The 22,145-nt window shown below is 48.9% G+C and overlaps 1 protein-coding gene across 3 annotated transcripts in view; it reads left to right on the top strand.

The window, feature by feature from the left end:
• The window catches only part of NTF3 (neurotrophin 3), a 65,145-nt gene that overhangs the window by 39,530 nt on the left and 3,470 nt on the right, over positions 1-22,145 (top strand). Inside the window, exon 1 of one of the 3 annotated variants that reach the window (XM_046679414.1) lies at positions 1,923-1,987. The exons of 1 other annotated variant lie outside the window; for it this stretch is intronic. The gene's annotated coding sequence lies outside the window, so the exon portion shown is untranslated. Of the gene's footprint in view, positions 1-1,922; positions 1,988-5,457; positions 5,927-22,145 lie in introns of those variants that run through there. One more of the 3 variants, XM_046679396.1, reaches the window with a different exon arrangement.

Below are 22,145 nucleotides of genomic sequence, written 5' to 3'. Positions count from 1 at the left end.
CCACTAGCCCAGTAAACACGCTGCCCTGGTTGTGCCAGGATATAGGGAAGCAGGACACTATTCTGAGTGGTAGTGAAGGCCCCCACAGCCTGTTGGGTCATTAAAATGCATCCCCTCAGTGCAAAGTTGGATACCACCTAGAACACAGAAGTCAATTGAATTGCTGAATGGATTTGTATCATTACATACAAATCTGTAACAGACAAGTCACGGCTTTTAATTAATCGCCAGAATCAGACACTTAAGAGAGAAGAGTTTTTTGTGAATTCTGAAAATTTAGCTTTACATATTCAGAGCCACAGTCTGGAGGAATCAGAGCCACTTTCCCAAAACAGCAGGCTAGGAAGGGAGGGTTTGGAGGGAAAGCAACAGAGCTCAGACCTGCTCCATGGATGGGGACCGGATGTGTGGAGTCCTAGAGAAAGAGAGGACTGCCTTGGAGGGATCACTGTGGGGGGTCGTGACTGTCAGGTAGCGTGCAGCGTGTGGGGAAACCGCACATCTTCACTCAGCTCCAGGCTGTGGGTGAGCACAGCATTGGGTGAGATTTTATGAGTCTAGAACTAACCCTGACCAGTAAGGCAAAATGTGGAAACATCGGCCGCGCCTTCCTTGAAGATCACAAATCTTGTTGAATATAATGTCTCTTCCACATTTAAAAATATAGAAAAATACTTTTTGAACCATGCATTTTTCAACACTTCATTTTTTTTTTAATTTGAGATAATTTTTGACTCATGGTATCCATGTTTTTTTAGTCAGCCATGTCTTTGGTTTAGTGAGAGTCCCTCTGTTTAAAAATATAACAGCAGAACGAGAGGGACCCCATTTCCTTTTCATACTCTTACTGTTTCACCAGTTCATGCTAAGAGAGACTTTTGGCGTAGAGGTTTTCACCCATACGGTTGGGATTCCTCCCCTTTTCTGCCGTGGGGACAAGATCCCTTTCTTACCTCCCCTGAGAGCAGGAAGCTGGGTTCAGCCACAGGCTCCAGGTGGGAGCGGCTAGTACCTCCCAGCATTGCAGCAGGCAAATGCCCCACCCTGAAGAACGCCTGAGTCCTGTGTCAGGGTCCAGTCCGGGCACCGAGGCGGAAGCGGTGGCCATGTTCCTGGGGCATTCCACCTGGAGCCCCACTGACCTGAGCGAACCGTCTGTGCGGTTCCTGTTGATAAATCTCTCTGCCTCCTCAGCTTCCTTTGGCTGCAGGACAGGGGCCATGCCCTCCTCGTTACTTCTTGACCCCGGACGACAGGGGTGTCCTGCCTTCTCCAGGTCCCGGGTGCAGCGGCTGGAGAAGGGGTACCGGGGGTCCATAAATGGCTTTCGACACTGTCCTTCCTTCCCCTGCCGCTGCCTCCCTGTACCTGCCCAGCAGTGCTGAGACCAGAGGACCTAGGATTTTATTCCCTCAGCTACAAAGTCCGAATGCACTCTCTGGGCCACCACCCAGCCTGCAGCTTTCTCCACAATAAAATACTGATCGTCGGAGGAGTATGCAGCCCAGATGACTTCTGATAAAGTCTATTATTTTGAAACACAAAACGTGTGTCTCTCAAATGCTGGTGTTCACAGAAGCTGGACATGCTGTCAGCACCTGCTCTGAGTGCCTTCCTTTCCCCACCCTTTCTTCTGGCAATACAAGTTGCCTTTCGCTTCCTCCATTACTGGTCTGCTCTTGTTTCCCCTAATACTAGATCTTGCAATTGACGTTTTACGTAGTTTATTCATCCACAGTATGGTTGTTTTGAGAAACATGGACTCGCTTACCTTAAGGTCTTTTTTGGCACTAAAAATTCCTCTGGCTTTTATAGACTGTTTCACGGGCTATTAACGTGGAGCAGACTGCCTTTGGAAACAGCAATCCACAAGAGTTCGGGACACCTGGATCCATACTCCGCCTTGTGTTGTCGACCAGAGAGTCACCTTAGATACATCACTTTCCTTGTTGGGCCTCAGTTTCCTCACGTCACACGGAAGCACTGTGTGAGTTCGGCAAACTCTAATATAATAATCTATTGAAATGGATAAAGTAATACTAAAACACAGACACATGATCAGGGAAGTCTCTGCTTCCTGGAGGAAGGTAGAAAGTGGGCTTTAGGCATCCTTGGTCAGTGATAGGAGGCCTGGGAGAGACAGGGAAATCGACTCGCCAGCGCACTGCAGAGTCCCAGCATTCTGATGTTCCCACCAAGAACATACCAGAGGAAAAGGGACTGATGCAGCAGGAAGAAGGTTGGGTGGCCAGCAGGAGGCACACCAGTGCAGAGGGCGTGGACTGCTGGGGGCACCGGGCCCTTCCCAGAGGCCGTTCAGGAGGCAGCTTCAGCGTCGGCTGTTCGTGTGTGCATCTTCTTCTGTGGCCATGCTTTCAGGGCACTCTTCTGTGGGGACAAGGAAAGGGGTCTGGGTGGGGGCGGTGAATACAGTCAGAACTCTCCATGAAGAGGCAGTGAGGAGAGGGGAGGCCTCAGCACGGAGACTGGAATTTGTTCCCTGGGGATATATTTCTGAATCTCTGTAGAATGCAAGGATTGCTCTCTTGGCAGGGAAGTCTCTGCTTCCTGGAGGAACGTAGAAAGTGGGCTTTAGGGATCCTTGGTCAGTGATAGGAGACCTGGGAGAGACAGGGAAATCGACTCGCCGGGGCACTGCAGAATCCCAGCATTCTGATGCGGAAACGTCTGCTGTCCCAGACAGAAGACAGGCCTGGGGCCCTGGGAACATTGTCTGCATGCTGTCAATTTTTACCTGCTTTCATTTTGGTAATGTGCTGTCTGGGATCCTGTCGAGGAAGCATATTTGATAAGAGGTATATTATTTGGCTAATGGTAAGTTTGCCCTCTATACATAATCAGGCCCTAAAGAAGATTTGGGTTTTTTTTTTTTTATTTATTAATGGGAATAATTTGAAATTTCTGCACACAGACTTTCCCTACATGGAATGAGTAAGAATCCCAGGACAGTGTTGGTGAAGAGGGAGTTGGGAGTCAGTGTGGTGGGAAGGGAACGCACGATGGGGCCTGTGTGTACATCAGTACTCAGGAGAAAGAACAGGAGTCAGGATGGGGACCCTGCGCCATCTCTGCTGCTCACTGGTGTTTGCCACTGGCCACATCATTTAACCTTCCTAAGGTTCAGTTTTCTTCAATTTAAAATGAAGAATAGGTTGGTCCTTATATCTCATTGTGCTGCTGTAATGATCAATTCAAAAATATACAGAACAGTGTAAACATTAGCGTGTCAAACCTTCACCCCCTGGATGAAGGGGGTCAAAAGTGAAAAGAAAAGAAAAGAATAAAGGAAAAATAAAGTGAGGAAAGTTTACACAGGTAGAATCAGTTAAAAAAATGCTAGGAATAATTATGCTGAGATATGGGACCCACCACTGCCGCCATCCTCCCTTTTCCCCTCCAGTGTTACTTACTCTCTGTCTCTCTTTCTGGATCGGTTCTTCTGTCACTGCCTTTTGAACCTGCCTGGGGTCGGGGGGAGGGAAGCACTGATGTCCCATGATGCCGAGGGACTGGGCAGTTTTCAAGGCTGGCTTGACCACCATGGCTGGCCTCTTTTCCCATTTGCTCCTGCCTTTTCCTCCCTGGGCCCAGGGTTCCTCAGAGGCTGATGCTAAGGGAGAAAGCCACGGCGGTGGGAAGTGGCAGGATTGGGGGCCGTAGACTGCCAGGAATTGGTCTCAGAGTTTGCCTGTTGCTTTCTGTTCTGGAGAATCAGGGCCCTCAGATTTCTATGTTGATGCTTGTTTTAATTTACCCCCAGAGCTGTTATTCAATGACCTTCTTAAGGGCAAAAAATAATTTCTCAAGTCTTAGTTTTCTTTGGGCCAGGAGAGCACCCTCCCTGAGGTTTACTTGCAAGATATATATATTCTTAGGAGGTTCCAGCAGAATTCCTATTATTTAGTTCAAAAACAGCCCCCTCTCCCCTAAGTGGTCTTGTTAAAGACATGAGCCTAAACTTAAGCCTCAGACTCACATGCTTCTTTTTGTCACTGTGAGGGAGTTAAGCCTTCTTTCTCATACCTTTTGGCTGCCCAACTCTTCCCATATCCTTGTACATCTCCTGGGAGTAAATTCTTTTTGATCCATGCACATAACTCTGCAACTCACATGCTAGGCACTGGGCTACAGAGATGGATGAGATGTGGGTCTGCCCTCAGGAACAGTGAGATCCGGCAGTCACCTGGAGCTGCACAAGCCCCTGAGCTAGTTGGAGGCCCTCCCTGGGCCTTACCAGCCTGGACGTGGCCTTCACAGCAACGGCTCAGGGGCATTCGGCCCAGCCCTAGTCTCACCTTCACACGTCCTGTCGGGTGCTGGCTCCCGCTGGCTTTTATTTGCAGGTTCTCTAGTCTTGCGCATTCTCTCCTATCCTAAGAATTCCTAGTCTAATCCTGATTCCACCAGAGCCGTAGGGCCAGGAGGCCTTGTTGGGGGCTTGATGGTCTACTATGGGTGGAGTGTGAAAGAGAGGAGGCTCAGGTCGTGAGGAGCCTCTGACTTCTGCGCAAGTCCCTTCCCATCGTAGTGCAGGTGTCCTTCTCTACGCACCAGAGAGCTGCCTTCCTCTCCCAGCTCCTTCCAGGGAGACAACTGTGCCACTTCTGGGCAGCGGACTGGCGCTGCTGGCATGAAATTTTTTTATTTTCCTCTTCGGTGTCTGAATCCTTTCTTTGCAGTTGCTAACACTGTTCTGTTTGAGAGATCACCCATGTCTTCCCTCATCTCCCAGGACATCCAGAAACTTCTTCCCTCCACCCTCACATAAGCATCCTCAACTAGTTCACCAGAGTCACTTCAGCCACTGTATTGCTTTTGACTCTGAGTGAGTATCTTTAAAGGGCGCAGGTCCAGCAGGGGCCTGTGGAGAAGAGTGAGCAGGAAAGGGAAAACTAACAATAAGGCCACCAGGACACAGTCCTAAGTGGTCATGCTTCTTAAGACATTCATCCCTTTGACCCAGCGGCTTTGTTTATTGAGTACCTACTAGGAGCCAGGCACCATTGCAAGTGCTAGGGACCCCAAAACATAGAAAGCACTTACAGTCTGGGGAGGGGGACAGACAAGTAAAAGGATGGTTATGAAAGAATCAGGATCGCGACAAAGAGAAGTCAGCCAGGTGGGAGCAGAGGTGGGGTGTTGCTGGCCAAAGGGGTAGCTGGGAATCGTCTCAGAGGCGAGAGAGCACACAGTGTGTCTGCAGAACTGCAGCCCCTCCCTGTGCTGGCGAGCATGATGTGAGAGGAGAAGTGGTGAGAGATGAGGCTGGCAAGAGAGACGCCCAAGAGTCAGACGGTGAAGGGCCTCGTGCCAGGCTGAGGAATGTTGCCTTTATCTTGAAGGTTAAAGAAAAGAACAGAAAGTTCTCCAGCTGGGGAGTGACCCAGCTAGGCTTAACTTTAGAAAGATCATTTTATGCCAGCCTGGAGGAGAAACGGTAGGGAGGCTGGGAGAGAGAAAGAGCAGGATTTCAGAAGGCATCTAAGAGTCTGTTGAAGTGATCCAGGAAGAGAGGCAGCCTGGGCCATAGGAGAAGGGGTGGACGGTGAGAGGTCTGAGGAGGCAGAATCTTGGTGGAATTAAAGATGACTCTAATACAGGACAGGGAAGCATGGGGGCACACTCTGTGAACCCTGGTGCCCTTTCCTGGAAGCAGGCATGGGAGGCAGAGGAGGAGCAGGGTTTGGGGGAATTGGTGATTCAGTTTTGGATATTTTGGCCTTAAGGTGGCCTTAAAATAGTGAAGGGGAGATGTCCAGTCGGCAGTGGGATCTCCATTCAGGACTGAGGTCTGTGTGGAGACGTGGATGTGGAAGTTATCCACATAGACCTGGTGCATGAGATCGCACCATCATCAGCACAGATGGGAAGAGAAAAACAGGATTTTCACTGAAAGAGTGAAAAGGTAAGTCCTGGTGGTGCTTAGACGAAACTGGGAGAGAGGACTGTCACAGAGGCTGGAGGAGGGAGACCCGGGAGGGGAAGGAAGGAAGGGCTGCCATGCACCTGTCTGATTTTAAAATGAGGAACTCAGGGTAGTCCTAGGGGGGCTGCTTCATGAGGGACCTGGTGCTGGTGCTGAGGAGGGGAGGAGAGAATTCTGTCTGTTGTGAGCGATTCAGGAAATGGAGGTAATGCATGCGGATGCCCTTCTCCGAAGCTGGTCTGGGACCAGGTAGTCATCCTCTGAGGAGGACAACTATTTTCTTTTCTGTTTTTAAGGTTGGCAACACCTGAGCACTATATACCGAGGGGAGGAAACCTATCAAGAGGGGCGGGTTGGAGATAGGGCTGGGATGGGGCCCTTAGGAAACAGGAGGGAGGGAGTGGGACCAGTGTGTCAGTGTAGGGCCTGTTAGAGAGGGGTGTGACAAGGATGACCCACCCACTGGGAGGAAACCACAGCTGTTCTCAGGGTGAGCACTCGTCCTGGTTGCCCCAGGGCAGTGTGCTGTGCCACCGTCATCCCCAACAGATGGTAAATGGTGCTCCCTTCACTTTCTGAAGTGTACTGGTTTGAGTGATAAAGGCTCTGGTCACTTCGGTTTATGCATTTAAGTAGATTTATGGGGGGTAGAGAGGTGAGGAGTTCCTACCTGAGGGACTCTTGTGTTGCTTTTTTTCTGTGAATTAGGAGGCAAGATTTTCTGTGTTCTAAGAGACTTCAGGAGATAAGTGCACTTTTGAAAGAGCTGTTGTGAGGAATGTAAGAAAGACCTGACATGGGAATAAAAGCAACAAATTGTTGATCTACAGCAAGGGCTGGGCTGAACCTGGGAACATAAATTCGCTTGGCACCAAAGAGCGTGTATGCGTGTTTCCTCCTTCTCAGCAGTCTGAGTGTCAGCCAGGAGAAATGGATGCTTGAATGGATCTGAGGTTGGGGACGTGCAGGGCAGATGTGACCAGAGGGTAGGAGAGTGGCTGCAGTGAGGGACCATGGGAATAACTCACACCAATTGTCAGCTTTGTGCAGGAAGACATTTATTGCAGCATTATTTATGAGAGTGGAGAATTGGAAATAATAAATTTCCTACAGATGGGGTATAACCCAGTAAATTATAGCACATTCCTATGATGGAATATTATGTAGCCATCAAAATTTTGTTTATGTAGAATTTTAATATGATGGGAGAAGGCTTAGGTTATAAGATTAAGTAAGAAAGTCACAGAATGATGTATATTAAACAACCTCAGCTATGTAATGCATAGAAAAACTTTGCATGTGTTTAAAAAAAGGCTGGACATAAATATTCCATAATGATACTTGTGGGAGCTGGTAGATTTCTTTATATATTTTTGTATTTTTAGATGTTCTTCAGTGTGCTCTTCTTACTTTGATGATAAGGAAAAGAACCTCTCTACAGAGATTTATTTAAGGAAAATGTTCTTTAAATGTAAAAAAAAGGGTGCATGCGACCACGGTTTAATTTGGTCTCCTCAGAAAGCCATTGTAAATGAAAACCAGTGGTCTCCTTCTCCCGTGCACAGGACTCCACCAGCATGGCCTGGGGTTTGAGAACAGGGCTTCTGGTGTCAGACATGCCTGGGTTTGAATCCCAGCTCTGCCACTAATCTTAGCTGTACTGTGCAATGTGGCCATTGTGTGGTCCAGGGTGCTACTTGCTCTTGGGCTTGGCCTCTTTGTTTACGAAATAGAGAGAATAATACACACCCTCAGGCTCTTTAAATCCCCAAACCCAAAAAGCTCTGAAAACCCAGAGTCATTTCTTAAGGTTACAGCTGATTCATTTGGCTGCAAAATATGGCCTGAATTGACATAATCTTTGTCTCACTTAAGTGAGTATTGATAATTTTGCAGCAGAAATATTAACTCGTTTAATGACAGGGTGCTGCCCCAGGCCCTTTGAGAGTATTCGTTAATGTTCAGTAGTACACAGGACTCAGATGAGAGACTGAACTGCGGGACCTGCCTCGGAGGCTATTGCAGTGTTCAATCAGATGGTGATTGCAGAGTTCTCAGGGACGTTAGCGATCCTCGTTATTGATACTGTAATTGTTCTTGAGCCTTCTTTAAGTACAGAGTGCATGATTTCTGTGCGTCCTCTCTTTCTTCCAATCCCTTCCTTATTGGGATCTTTGAGAAGAAGACTCAAGTGTCATTCCCTGTGGGAACCTGGGTTGACATTATCTAGGACGCGGGAATGGAAAAATGGGAACTTCCAGCCTCTTTGCTTCTTCCACATTTCTAGCTTCCTGAAGAATAAGCCACAGCGAATAATGTACGTTAACACGGGTACCCAGACAGTTGAAGAGCTAATTGAAGAATAAGTCTTACTCCCTTGGTGAAGAATTTAACCTCAAAGCACATGTGTTCATTGTGGAATTGTAATATATTTACAGCACAGTTGCTCTGCATTAAAGATGTACTTTGCTTTAAGCTAAACTAGTCCACAAAATAAATGTTTTAAATTGAAGAGTGATTATTTACTGCTTTTCATAGGAATTCACCATAAGATATTTTATTGCAAATCCTCCTAGTATCTTTAAAATATAATTCAATTCACAAAAATTTGATTTGCACTCAACCTTTTCAGAAGCCTAAGTAGAGTACAAACTGAGGTCATTACTTCTTTTTCTTGGATGAGTAGGCACTTTATAAATTCTGTTAGTGTGGCATTAGCCAACTACATTATTAATACCATCAAGGGGAATTAAAATGCATCATGTTATAGGATCAAAAGTTCCACATTCTGAATCAAAGCCAGTATATTTCCAGACCCTTCAGTCTGACCACAGTCGGCAGCAGTCCCCGCCCCTCAGCCATGGGACTCACCCACCTTGGGGTGGGAGTCACTCTCTGCTCCCACGGATCTCTGCAGTCCCATCACTCTGCGGGAGTGGTTTTCCTTCAGGACATCAACGTAGAATCACAGAGCCCCAGGTCTGGAAGAAAGCTTTTTGCAATCCTCTCTATTAGATCCAGTTAATCTGGTCATTTAGACTGCATGCCTGGAAACTTACTACAGCGTTCTTTCTAGTAAGCCGAAATAGATCTCCCTTTAAATAGACGGCTCTAATGCTTTGCAGATTGGTCCAGGGGCAGAAGAGCTAATGTGTTGGCCAGAAATGACTGCCTATTATAAAGTCTCCAACCTTTTCCACTTCAGTTCATCAGGCCCTTCTTGGCCCCCCTGCTGCACGCCCAGCACAGTGTTAGGACACATTCCTGCACATTCTTGGGTTCCGACTTATCCTCCGTATTAATCCATTCATTAGTACCAAATTGCAGGGTTCCTTGCCAAGCCCATCAAGCATAATTGGAGCTTCTGAAGTCCTCAGTCGCATTAGTTCAGTGGTCTCATTAGTCCCCACGCATCATCCAAACCCATCATCAAACGTGTTTCCTTCATTATTGTTCTCATTTTCTTAATACGGGTATTGTTGAGAAAGATTGCTTTTAACACTCACTTTTGCTTAACCTGTTGTTTGATCTCCAGGAAACAATAAATCTTCAGACTAAATAGAACCAAAATCGGGGGAGGGGAGGAAAAGAAGGGCTTAGAAAACAGTAGGTACATAACTTGGGCCAATGACAGGTCCCATCTCATCTCCAAGAGAACGCTCTTGCAACCAGAGGTGGCCCAGCTTTGGAAGCGATCCCCTTTCTATGGTGCATCACAGATACGGTGAGCCTAGGGGGAAGCGCAGGCTGCAGGGGGCAGCCATTGAGGCTCTCCCAAAGTTCACAGATGGATGAAAGATCCCCACTTCCTGGGCGATCGCAGCATGTGGTCCTTCCCCTGGACGCGGTAAGACTTTGGTAACAGAGTGGGTAATCTTTGAGAAAGAGTGTAGGGTCAGCAGTCGGGGAGCAGGGGTTCTGGTTCTCGTTTGACCTCTAGTTGTGACAGCGTTGAGCCCATCACTCACCTACTCTATGCCCTAAATTTCTCAGCTTGGATAGCAATGCTCTCTCCTTATAATTTTCCTAACTCCCTCTCCACCAGAAAATCTAGAGCCAGTGGGATGTAAGTTTTAAATGGCAGACTTTGGCATATTGTAGGTGCTCAATGTATCACCCCTCCTTCCTTTGAGAGAATTCATGGTTCTGCCACGTCCCCGGATGTGTTTCTCTGCCTGAGACCCTCGTGTCTGTTTTGGAAAGCCTTGAGCCCTTGATCTGGCCCCAGGGTCTCCTGTTTTCCCCACTTGGTCCTGCTGGCACTTGTTAAATTAAGGGGTTGCCTTGCTGCCTGTTTTGGGGGGCCTCGGCTTGCTCTCCAGACCGCCCACAGGGGCGTGAAGCCTTTAATTACGGTTATGCTTTTGAGGAAGGGGAGCTACACGCGGTTTTCAGGCTCCCTTGACCAATTTGAAGTCATCTTCAGCCCTTTCAGCTCAACTTCTCCAAGCTGCAGAAACTCACCTTTTCTCTGTCTTTTTGGAACCCACAAAAACTAGAGTGAAGCTGCACAATGCGTTTTTTAAGAGTCAAGCTCAATCATCCGAAGATGCATCAGAGGGGGCTGGATGCAGGGGGGTGCGTGGGGTGGAGAGCAGGCAGGGAGCGATGGAAGGTCTGTTTGCATCTGCAGAAGGAGCATTGGAAGTTATGTTGGAATAATCTCTTCCGCCTTTATTTACCACGGTGGGTAGCCACGGGAGGAGGGGGTGGGAAAGGAAGACAATAGAAGCTGTGTTGCCTTGCCGTGGAAGCATGCTCCAAGCAAATAATGTGGCAAGCTCAGTGAGAGCACTGCTCAGTTAGGCCCAGCTCATAAGGAGGGTCTCCCTGCAGCTGTCCGCGACGGCGGGCGGCCGGCTGGAGCGAAGGCAAGCCCACTCTGGGGCACCCAGGAGGCAAATCTGCAGGAATCCTAAGTGGGAATTGACCTGGGAGGGAAAGCACAGCGTGTGCCAGCCTGATCCAAAGCCACGCTTCTGGACTCGAGGGCTCAGGAGGGGCTTGGTGGGCCGCTCTGGGGAGAAGCAGTGTGCAGAGACCACGGAGGAGGTGACCAGAAAAGGGAGTGCAGACATTTCGTGCAGAGTGACCGACATATGGAACGTGTTAGCCGGCAGGGTTACAGGCTGGAGGAGCTCCTAGACTTTTTCAGGGTGGGATGGGGGAGGGGGAAGCCTTCAGAAATGCAAGGAGGTTTCTAAACAAAAGGAATTTGAGAAGGGTTGGAAAAATAATGAGAAATGCAAACTTGACCCAGAGTTTCTCCTTCTATTTCCCAGGCCTCTCCCTGGCTTGTCCTTACATGTTTCCAATTCATAGGGACCCATGAAGGCCACTGGAGCCGTGTGCCTGACTTCAAATGAGCAGAGCTGGTGGGGCGTGTGTGTGAGGGGGTGGTACGTAGGACCCCCAGAGCCATCTGTCTGTCACTCCTCCGTGTCCAAGAGGACCAGAGAGAGAGCATCAAGCCAGAGCCTCGTTTTAGACGCCCTGTGGGCAGGCAGACTGCTAGCACTGGAGTGATGCGGGATGATTCACTCTGATTCCCTCACTTTATAGAAGAGCAAACTGATGCCCGGGAGGACGGAAGAAAAGCTTGTCCAAGGTCTCCCTGTGACTAACGGGGACAGCTGGCAGGAGCAGCCAGCCTCTGGACCCTGCTGAACCTTGGGTTTTCTCCCCTTCTCAGCATCCCTCTCCTGACATACCACACAGATGTGCACATACACGCACACACAGACACACTCACACACAATCACACACATACAGACACACTCACACACAGTCTGGCGCACACACTACCTGGCCTACTTCCCCATGGCACTTGTGTTGGTTGGAATTGCTCCTTTTCCCGGCCTCTCATGGCAGAGTGCTGCTGGCCATTGCCCCCGACCACTCCTGGGACAAGGTACAAATGGCCTGTGCATCATGGCCTGTTTCGTGGACCTCTGCGTCGCTGCCAGGAATCACTTTCTGAAACCGAATGCTCATGCCTCATGCTTTCCCACGGTGCCTGGCCCGTGGCTGTCCACGCTGTCTGCAGAGCCAGCACATCCATCTCCCTGGCCGGCAGGAAGGAAATGGAAGCTGGCAGCGGGATTTCGCTAGCTCCGGGGAGAGTGGTAGAGGGGAGTGGGTTCTAACATGGGTCTAAGTGCAGACCCTTCTGGGGCTACAGTAGTGGTGGCTTTGGGGGAGGGCATTCTCCCCCACTCCCTCTGTTTTTCCCCAGAAGGTCAAAAAGCCACCTGTCCAGGGGCCTTTAACTCAGCTGAAACCCTCTGTTCAAGAAAGACGTGCCTGCCTCTCCTCCTCCGTCCCTCCCTGTCTCTCTCTCTCTCTCTCTCTCTCTCTCTCTCTCTCTCACACACACACACACACACACACACACACACACACACAGTCACTCACCATGAAGTCTTAAAGAGTAGAGAGTGGCTTCATGCCTCTGCTTTGCCCCTTGGCAGCCGGCCCGCTGGCACCGCAGCTCCTTACCAAGAGCACCTTCAGGTGGTTGACGCCTCCAGGGGACTTTCCCACTCCTTGTGCTCCAGCCTCAAGAAGTTAGTACACCTCAGCAATTATCCTGGAGCTTCATCTTAGATCCACCCTCCAGGAATTTACCCAGACTCTTCTGAGCAAATTTAATGCCCTGTCATCATTGACACTTAAAGATGACACCCCTAACCCGAACTCTCTGTAGGGTTTCCAGCCCTAGGTGTTTGCTTAGCTTTTGCTGTGTAACAAATCTCCCCAAACTTGGTGGCATAAAACTATAGCTATTTTTTCATTTCTTTATGATTTTGTGGGTCAGGAATTTGGGTGGAGCTGTGTTGGGTGATTCTTTGGTGCCGTGCGGCTTAACAGAGGTCACTTGGTGGTATTTAATTGACTGATGGGCTTGCATGGATTAACCAGGCCAGCTTCACTTGCCAGCCTTGGCAGGGCTGACGGGAAGACCTGGGGAGCCCCTCCAGCGTGGTGGCCTCGGGACTGTCAGACAACTCGCACGGCCGCTCGGGGCTCCAATAGGCGGAAACTGCATGGCCTCTTATAGCCTAGCCTTGGAGGTCACAGTATTGCTTCCACTATACTGGATGGGTCAAAATAACCACAAACTCCCCAAAACAAGGGGAGGGCACGTAGACACCACCTCCAGATGGGAGGAGCATCAAAAATCGGCAGCCCTGTTCTAAACTAGCAACGTGCTTGTGCGCAAAATCTTGCCCCAGTGTATTTTCTGGATAGACCCTCTTGTAGAGTAATGAATTTATCCACCTGTGCTGTCTGAGATATCGAGAGAGACTCGATTTCTCTTAAATGTCCTCTCTCAGGCGTCCAGGGGAGTCTCCCTAGGACAGTGGCCTGTGACTGCCCTGCAGTCCTGCCACCTCCAGCTTTTCCTCCTGAGAGAATGTGCAGCCACACTCAGTGCTCAGCATCCTTAGAGTCACAATGGCAGTTGGCTGGAATGGAGAGAAGCTCTTCTGAAACAGATGAGTGTTCAAACATAATGGAAAGCACTGGTCTTGAGGGCACTGAGGAACAGGGAGCAAAGGAATGAGAAAGCCATCAGGTTGGAGGCAAAGTCATCCAGAGTGGTGGCAGGATGAAAGATAGAAAGGAAAATGTATGAAATTCCAAAGCCCTTGAGGGATGTGGATGTTACAGATGACGGTGCTGATGCTACACAGATATTTGTAAAAGGAAGAAGAGAAGGATTCTGCCTCCATGGGCTACCTCTTAGGCTAGCTCAGGCTGCAAGCGCCCCAGCTGTCTCATAGTGTATTGGTAAACATGCCATGTTGGTCAGGCTCACGTGGGATCCCTATGTCTTCTAGAGAAGCCCTGCAGGCAGATGAGCTCTGTGGGCAGGTTCCCCTCCTGTTCTTAAATGTACTGCTCTGTAGCTGAGGGCTGGTCCTCTGGGGAGCTGGGTTCTAGTTCTGGCTCTTCCACTAATTTCTTGCTTCATTCCAGGCAGGTCACATTCCCACCATAGCCTTCCCATTACAGGAGAATCCTAGTATGTTAGGATGTCGGTGCCCGCCTCTGCGTAGCTTCAAAGGGACACAGAGAAACAGGGAGGCCCATAAAATGAGACTGGTAATGAGAATGATTTGGTCTAGTGAAGAAATAACTCAAGGATGGCAGAGAGTAATAGAAGCATAGAGTATTCTAGCTAGAAAGCACCTTTGGGATTCTTTAGTTCAAGAATTCTTCTCCTAGAATCACTGGGCTTTAGGGAGTCTGTGAACTGCCTTGAGATTTTTTTGCAAAAGTTTTCTCTTATGTGAGTATGTGTGTTTTTTAGGGGAAAGGTTCTTCAGCTTTTATCACATGTTAAAAAGGGTCGAAGATCCAAAAATGGTTCAGAACCACTGCCTTAGTCCATGAGCATTATGAGCATTATGTGATTCTTAACCAGGAGGGATCAGGTCCCCCAGATGGTATGTGGAAAAGTGTGAGTGCCTTTTTTCGGTTGTCACAATGACTGGGGGACACGATTGATATTTAGTAGATGGGAGCCAGAGCTTCATGTGTGCGGGACAAAACTGAACAATGAGGGGCAGTCCTGTCCCGAGTCGCAGTAGCACGGAGAAACAGCGTTAGGGGTGGAGACCCCTAGAGCAGCAGCGATCCTCCCGTGGCCACAAAGCTGGCTGGTGGCAGAGTTGGTTTTTATTCACAAATTGGAGCAGGAGGTGTTCTGAGAGTCCACGTCATTTTGTCTCTCCTTACCAACCGCGAATCAACTCAAATCTATGAAAACCACGTAATCAGAAATCTGTCTCACCTCCGAAAATCTCTCCGTTTTCAAAAAGGATCCCAGCATTCTTGGTCTTCTTTGCCATCCAATAAGGAAAGAGGAGAGGAATGGTTTACATTTGGAGGAACTAAAGCGTAGATAAATGAGCCCATTAGCCCCATGTTACGTAGACATGCTTTCTAGCCACTTGAATTGGTGACGCCAGCTGTACACTGTGAAATGTCCTCTTTCCACTTCAGAGCACCAGTCTTGGTTGTCTCTTTCCGTCAAAAAGGAAAGCAGCATTAACACATCAGCATGGTGCTTGCTGCTAGTTCACTGCAGGCAGGTGGCAGGTGCCTTAGACTCTCTGGAGTGTAATGGGAGGTATTACTGGTAAGACCTGTGGGACCACACAGACAGGGGTTTGAATCGTGGCTCTGCCTCTCAGTTGATGTATGATCTCAGACAAAATGACTTAATCCCTCTGAGCCTCAGTTTCCTCAGCTGAAAAGTGGGGAGAATATCGTCTCTGTGAGGATTCACTGAGGTAATCCACGTGAAGTGTCCCACAAAATCTCTAGCATATGGCACAGCTCAGTAAGTGCTAGCTGTTATTAGAAACGATGATTATTACTGTGTCTGTGATTAAACATAGTTTTGGGCTCAGAGTGTTGGTGCCAAAATTTCTTCCAGAGGACAAGCTTCTGGTTGCTTTTTCGTCTCTCTCAGCTGCCCAGAACGAGAGTCAGTAGACTGTTTGGGACTGGAATCATGACGTTTATGAAGTGCCTACCACATACTCCAGTTTGGGTGGAAGATTGATTTTCTTTTTGTGTGCACATCCCAGCATCCCTTCACGTGTTGGGGAGAGGAGGCTCAGAAAAGCACACATAGACGTCTCTCCTGCCTCAGTTTCCTGGTCTGTGAGAGTGTTCAGGTGAATGATGGTGGCCAGGGTGAGCAGAAGGGAGAGACGCCCAGCAGCGTGGCAGGAAGCCTTGGCCCTTGGAGTCTTCAGACATCGTGGTTTCCTGGAAAGGAGATCCAGACCAAATACAGCCATGGCCCGTTTGCCAATCCCTTGTCCTCATGAAAGAAGGTTGGCTGTATCTGACTCAGGCCTGATCGCCAAGCCTGGAGGAGGAAGGCTGCCATCTGACCACACTTACCGCAGCCATGTCTCTGAGGGCCAAACCATTATGGTTTGAGCTGATCCCGGCCTTGCTGCTGCTGCTCTGGTTGATGCACAGTCAAGGTTTGGGCGTTGCCAAGCCAGCTGTGGTCTTGGTTTGGAAGAGGCATGAAAGTGGATGGAAGTCATGCTTTGGGATTCCCCTTAGCCTCCAGTTCTCAAGATAAAACCAACTGCTTTATTCTGCCACTTTGAGACCCATTCTTAGCTGGGTAAACAAGATACATATCATCATCACCATTACTTATTATAGTTATTAAACATCAATTACTCAGCAGTCCCTACTTTGTAATAATATTAACTTACAGCTATATAGCACTTCGCAGGTAATGTGTATGCTTGACACATAAACCCAATGCAAACATGAGGCATAAATCCAAAACAGAAAAGTTGACTTGGGGCAGTTATTCCGATGCTGAGAGTTTAACACCAGCTGTACCCCCAACCCTCTGTGTAACTGTAGCAGCCCTCCCTTGTGTGATTTCACATTTGGAAAGTGGAGTTAACCTAGCTGCAGAAAATAAACCGAAATCACGTCTTAGAATATTAAATGATACAATAATTTGGAAGTGAGCTGACTGCCACCCGTCCTCGTCTTGGGGGCTATAGGGTGTGTGCATGTGTGTGCACCCGAGCACAAGTCCATGCCTGCACACCTTCATGCACAGTGGTGGATGAGCATTAGAGCCCCGAACAAAGAAATCTAAATTTACTAGATAAATACCATAATGGCCAGTAGCTGTATTGACAAATTTTCTCCGCAGGTGCTTCCTTGTCTACCCTCTGGCCATGAAATGAGAGTTTGCAGTATGCAAAGGATGAAGTAAATCTGAGTTTCCTGGGGCTTGTGTCAGCATACCAAGCTCCTTTCAGATCTCTTTGCCAAGACGGGGCCAAGACAGAGGGTTCCTTGGCCTGGGGCATCGCTGTACCACCTTCCTCCTGGAGCTGCTGGTTCACGTTGTTTTGACATGCGCCATACCTTCGTCTTTCACTGCCTCGGGCCACGGGAGGGTGTGCTTTGAACAATGTAAAGTTGCTGTCCCAACAGCTATGCAAAGCCAACTCACAGCTTTCGACTTCCCTCTCAGCGCACTGAGCTTGTTTCTGGACAGAGACTCCTTGTCGGTTCAGAGGTCTCTATTTCTCATTGTCTGGCCTCTAAAAGAGACCCATTTCAGAAATGCCTTTCTGAAGGAGGCGAGTCAACCTTCTGAGTTTCTCTATTTCATTTTGTTTCATCCTGGAATACACCTCCCCTGTTGACGGTGTGCCTTGTTTCTGCTGGGAGGCCGGCATCTCCTGAAAATTGAGGACCTGGTCCTTCTCCAGATCTGGGGCCAAGGGTTGTCCATGTCAGTCAGTCTCAGAACCCTGAGTTACTTAAGCTCTAAAGAGGAACTATGCAGAATGAGGAATTTTTAAAGAAGATAGGAATCATCTGCCTGCCTCTGCTCTTGCCGGTTTGGACTGCGTAGATGCAGACCTGCCCAGGGGCTAGGGGTCCTCCAAGGAGGTGCCACCAAATCTGGCACAGAGAGGGCGGCCCTCCCTGCTCGAGATCACTCCTCACTTTTGGTTTGGAGGAATTTCAAGCATGCTCATCAGCATCTTTTGGTGACTCGCTCCCTGCCCCCAGATCTATTGCTTGCCCTCTCTAAAGCTCAATTTATGTATTTGTGTGCTTCCTAAGACAGGGACTGTGATAGTTGCCACCACTCCAGAGGTGTGCTAAGAGTGAACGAGGCGGGTTTTAGAAAAGCGCATAGGGGAGACGGTGCCGTGGAAACGCGCACAGCCCTGTTCATGTGAGTTCATTTCTCATTTACTCCTTGTAGCCATTCCAAGTCACTCCTTCCCTTCATCCTTTTACAAGCATTTCCCTCCCGTGTTGGTTTTGGATTCATCTTGCCCCCAGTGAGTTAACCTACATGTTTCCAGTTTGAATCTCACATGCTGTTTCCAGGTTGCCCCCCCGCCCCGGGCGCTGGGGAATAATTGGTCTGTCCTCAGCGCCGTTTGCAGCACCTTCCCTTTGAACGTCATCTGTGCCTTTTAATTAATCTGCCGCTTTTTCCTCTCTCCTGCTTCCGGATCATTAATAAAGAGATTAACCAAAACCAGACCAATCCCCAGTGCAGGCTCCGCCAGGATCTCTCTCTCCCAGCTCCCAGCCGTGTTATGGGTCAGAACATCTTCATGTGGCCCCACAGACTAATTTTAAGGCCTCAGGACCTGTGTTCAGAACAAAGCCAGTTTGCATTAATTTTGCAATTAAGATACGGGGAACAAGTTTCGCCAGTCTTTATGGCCTTCCTTTAATATTTCCACCACGTTCCTTCCCCTTGTGTCATTCTACTTTACATCTGTTGCTTTCCCAACTCTCTCCCTTTCCATTCCCTGAACAAGATATTAGCGTTATCTGGCAGGATGTGGTCTTCTGAGCCCTTAGCACTAGTCAGAGACCATGTCATAGCTGCAGAAATTCTCCAAAGAATTAGGCCCGTCTGGATACAGCTGGACTGTGTCCTCGTTAACCCCAGCCAGAGAATGCATTTGCCTCCAGAGGATGTGGCTGGACCAGAAATAACAAAATCTCTTGAATTTGCATATTTAAAACTTGGCAAATTAAAAAATGGCTCCACATTGGATCTGATGCCTTCTCCCTGAGGAAAGCTAGAACAGAGGCTTTATGCCTCCTCTGTAAGTCCCCCTGGTTTCCAGGGCTGGTGCCAAACCCAGGGCTTGAGGAGGTATGTCCGGTGCTGTGTCCACTACAACACATGGCCTCTGCAGGGACGGCTGACCTGCAGAGGGCCTGACCTCGGAGAACAGCAGGCCCAGGAGGGACAGGAGTCAGCTGAATTTTGTTTCTTTTCATGGGGACAGTTCCCGAGGGCATATGGGGAGGAGGGGACAGGAGTGGTGGCTGCAAGTCCCTGGAGATGCTGCCTGGATCTGAGGCTTCGTGGAGGGGGTGGTGCTTAACCTGCAGGGTGGCAGCTGTTCTGGCTCCAGGCTTGGAACTGGAGCTTCCTCTGGGCTCTTTGAGAGCAGGGACAGACAGAGAGACAGCACAGTATAATTGTTAAGAGCATCAACTCTGGAGCCAGACTGGTCAAACCCTGGCTCTGCTTCTTGTTAGCCAGTTCCTAAACCATGTGGTGCCTCGTCTGAAATGGGAAATGGAAGCAGCTACCTCAGAGGAGTCGTCATCAAGATTAAAGATTTAATGTATGTCAGTCCCTGGCACATAGCGTTTTTGTTCTTGGTGCTCCCCCTCTCACCAGCCTAAAAATTTACCCCGCACATGTGCAGTAAGTGATGGTACATGGTCTGGAGGAGGTGCTCCTGTGTCAGGGAGCCAGGCCTGGAGAGCTCAGTTGGAACTCGGGGTACAGCCCCCATCTCTTTATGTGACAGGACAGGCACGGGTGCCTGCTAGGGGCTCAGGTCCTGTGCCACTCTCCAGCCCAGCTTCCTTTTCCATTTCAGCTGCTTCCCGAATACCCGAAAACGCTATGTGTGTATTGTAAACTGAGCCAAAAAGGAGGAATCAGAAATTGCTCTCTTTTGAGTATTTTGAGGGATGGTGAAACCTTGTAGGAATGTTGCTCCAGGGACTGAGAAAACACCATATGTGGGAAAGCATTTCTAAGTGAGGGAAATAGCATATGCAAGTTGATCAGGATCTGGAAAACTCTGAGCAGGGGAAACGGGCACTGGGGAGAGGGTAGGAAGGGGTTTTACTGAGGTCTTTAACAGGTCTTTTTCCAATTATAGCCAAGAAGAGCCTGGGGACCATGGCCTACTTCAGAGCCAGGGCCTGTATTTTCTTTGGGAAAAGAAGGCAGAGTTGATTGGCTTCCAAACCAGGCTTGGCAGGAGGCCATACAGGACCTCAGGCCAGTGTCTTGGGTGGGTCTTGATCGTAGTAGGCACTCATTCAACAAATAGACATTGAGACTCTGCAACAGTCCGGCCTTGTGCTAGGCATCAGGCACGTGTGGATGAAAAAGACATGGCCCCATCATCAAAGAGGGGACATAGTGACAATGAGAACACAATAGGTCAGTTGCTTAAATGAGAGTCTTTATAAACTACAGTGACCACCAGAGAAGGAGCATGAAAGTCTCTCTCAACTGGAGAATTCACTGGTGTGCCTTGCCTGGGTCGAGCTGGCACTGCCTATCCTTTTTCACCACCGCACTCCAGGAAACCAGTTCTCTGGTACCTTCCATGTGTTCACAGAGGGCAGGCGTGCAGCATCTCTGCTGTCACAGATAATTCAGGTTCACGTTCACTGAACATTTCCAGTGTATCACTATGTGCCAAATACTGTGCTAAGTGCTTTCGTATAGATTTCATTATTTACACCCACAATAATCATGATTACGCACAAGCCACATGGTTTTTGTTGCACTTAAGAACTGAGCGTCCTCCATCACCCTCAGCCGAGATTTAGCAGTCTGACCTTACACAACTCACCTTGCCACCACTCCAGGCCTCGGTTTCCTTATTTCTAAAAAGGAAGAGGTCTTGTAGAGTCTTTTGCAGCTTTAAACGTCTGTGTTTTGGCAAGTTCTACTAGCAACATTCTTGGGCTCGCTCTCTATGAAAAAGCTAAAACAGACTATCAAAGTGGAGTTCACAGGAAGCCTGCTGGGTTTTAATGCAGCCTTCAAATAGTTTGGAAACCAACCTGCAGATGATTTACTCACATTACTTATTCCAAAGTATCGTGGCAGGTTTTTGGATTTGTTGATAAGAAACAGTACAGATCCAGAAATGGGTAGGACCTACGCTAAGGGGCATTTTGGGAACTTTTTATATTATCGATTTTTTTCCATTTGTGCCACACCACCTGCAGCAGTGGTGGCCTGATTTCTTTGTGCTGAGTTTGCGTGCTTGGGACCCGGGGGGGGGGGGGGGGGGGGGGGGGGGGTTTTTTCAAAGAATCAGGAGATCCGCATTATAATCAACCAAATGCGCACACCCGGGTGGGGTGGTAGGAACAGTCCACCCACGTACAAGCAGTCGTATTGTCTGTAGAGAATTTAAAAACAATAATAAAATCAAGTGAAAGTCAGTCTACTTTTTAGGATCAGTGCTTGGCAGTTCTTAGCAACATCAGTGATAAAATATTCCTCCCTATTGATCCTGACCCCTCCCATGGCCCCGGTTTAATTCACCGCTCCTTGGTCGCAGCTTCCCGGAAGGGGAGAGCAGGCAGTCTCAAGGGCTCTTTCATGTTCCATAACCCCAGGCTCTCCCCGCCAGATTGTCGCTGACGTCACAGCTCCTGTCCACAGCTCTCAACAGGACCCCCTGCCACACAGTGCTCTCTGGGCTTTGCGCATCCCTCCTGACCAAAAATGGATTTCTACTCTTACCTTCAAACCGTTTCACTGAGATGGAATGTCTTAATCCCTGCATCCAGGGCTGGCTCCATGAACTTGCAATTGCTGCCTTTGCACAGGGTCCTGCACTCAGAAAGGGACCCCCACACTTAGGGTTTAATGCTATCTGGTCACCCTCCTGAAATTCTTAAGAATTTTATCTTTGAATATGTGTTCTGTAAGTGAGGTCCAATGGGACAATGGAGCATGTGCCTGGGGGCTCAAAGCATTGGCTGAAACACGTTCACGCTTCCTGCCACTATCCCGCCTCTGAATAATTTTTGCACTGTGCCCTGCAAATTTTGTGGCTGGTTCTGCCTTCAGCCACCCTTACTTCTCTCTCTGACTCACTGCACCCAGACCTCACCTCCACCTGTGTGCACTGCGGCGTGGACACAAGGGAGAGGCACAGACACACACAGGAAGGAAGGGGTTTGTGGCCTCCGAGAAGAGAGAATCTAGTGAAGAAGCCATGTAATGCCATAAGGGATGTGATACCTACCACCCCAGCCATTCTGGAAACATGGTGCAGGAATGCAGAGGAAGCAGTGGTCGCTGCTCTCGGAGAGCATCGTGGAAAAGTTAGCGTTTGAAGCAGCACTGAAGACTGGGCCAGTGTCAGCAGGAGAGGTGTTGAAAGGGTGAAGGTGCATGCGCGGGGGTCGTAAAGCTTATTCAAGCAGCTTTTGAATGGTGAACGGGGCTGAACATGGGGCGTGTGAGCCTGATCTTAATAAGCTGAAAGGAGAGGTTGGGCCTGGAGTGCAAAGGACCCCTCCCTACCCAGGTGTGTCTCTCCTCTTCTTTAAACTGCGGATGAGGTTTTCATCATCTAGAAAATGAAGGAGTTGG

This window comes from Equus quagga, chromosome 1 (genome assembly GCF_021613505.1).
Source record: "Equus quagga isolate Etosha38 chromosome 1, UCLA_HA_Equagga_1.0, whole genome shotgun sequence".
Classification (NCBI taxonomy): Eukaryota; Metazoa; Chordata; class Mammalia; order Perissodactyla; family Equidae; genus Equus; species Equus quagga.
This window is presented reverse-complemented; position numbering and strand designations above follow the sequence as displayed.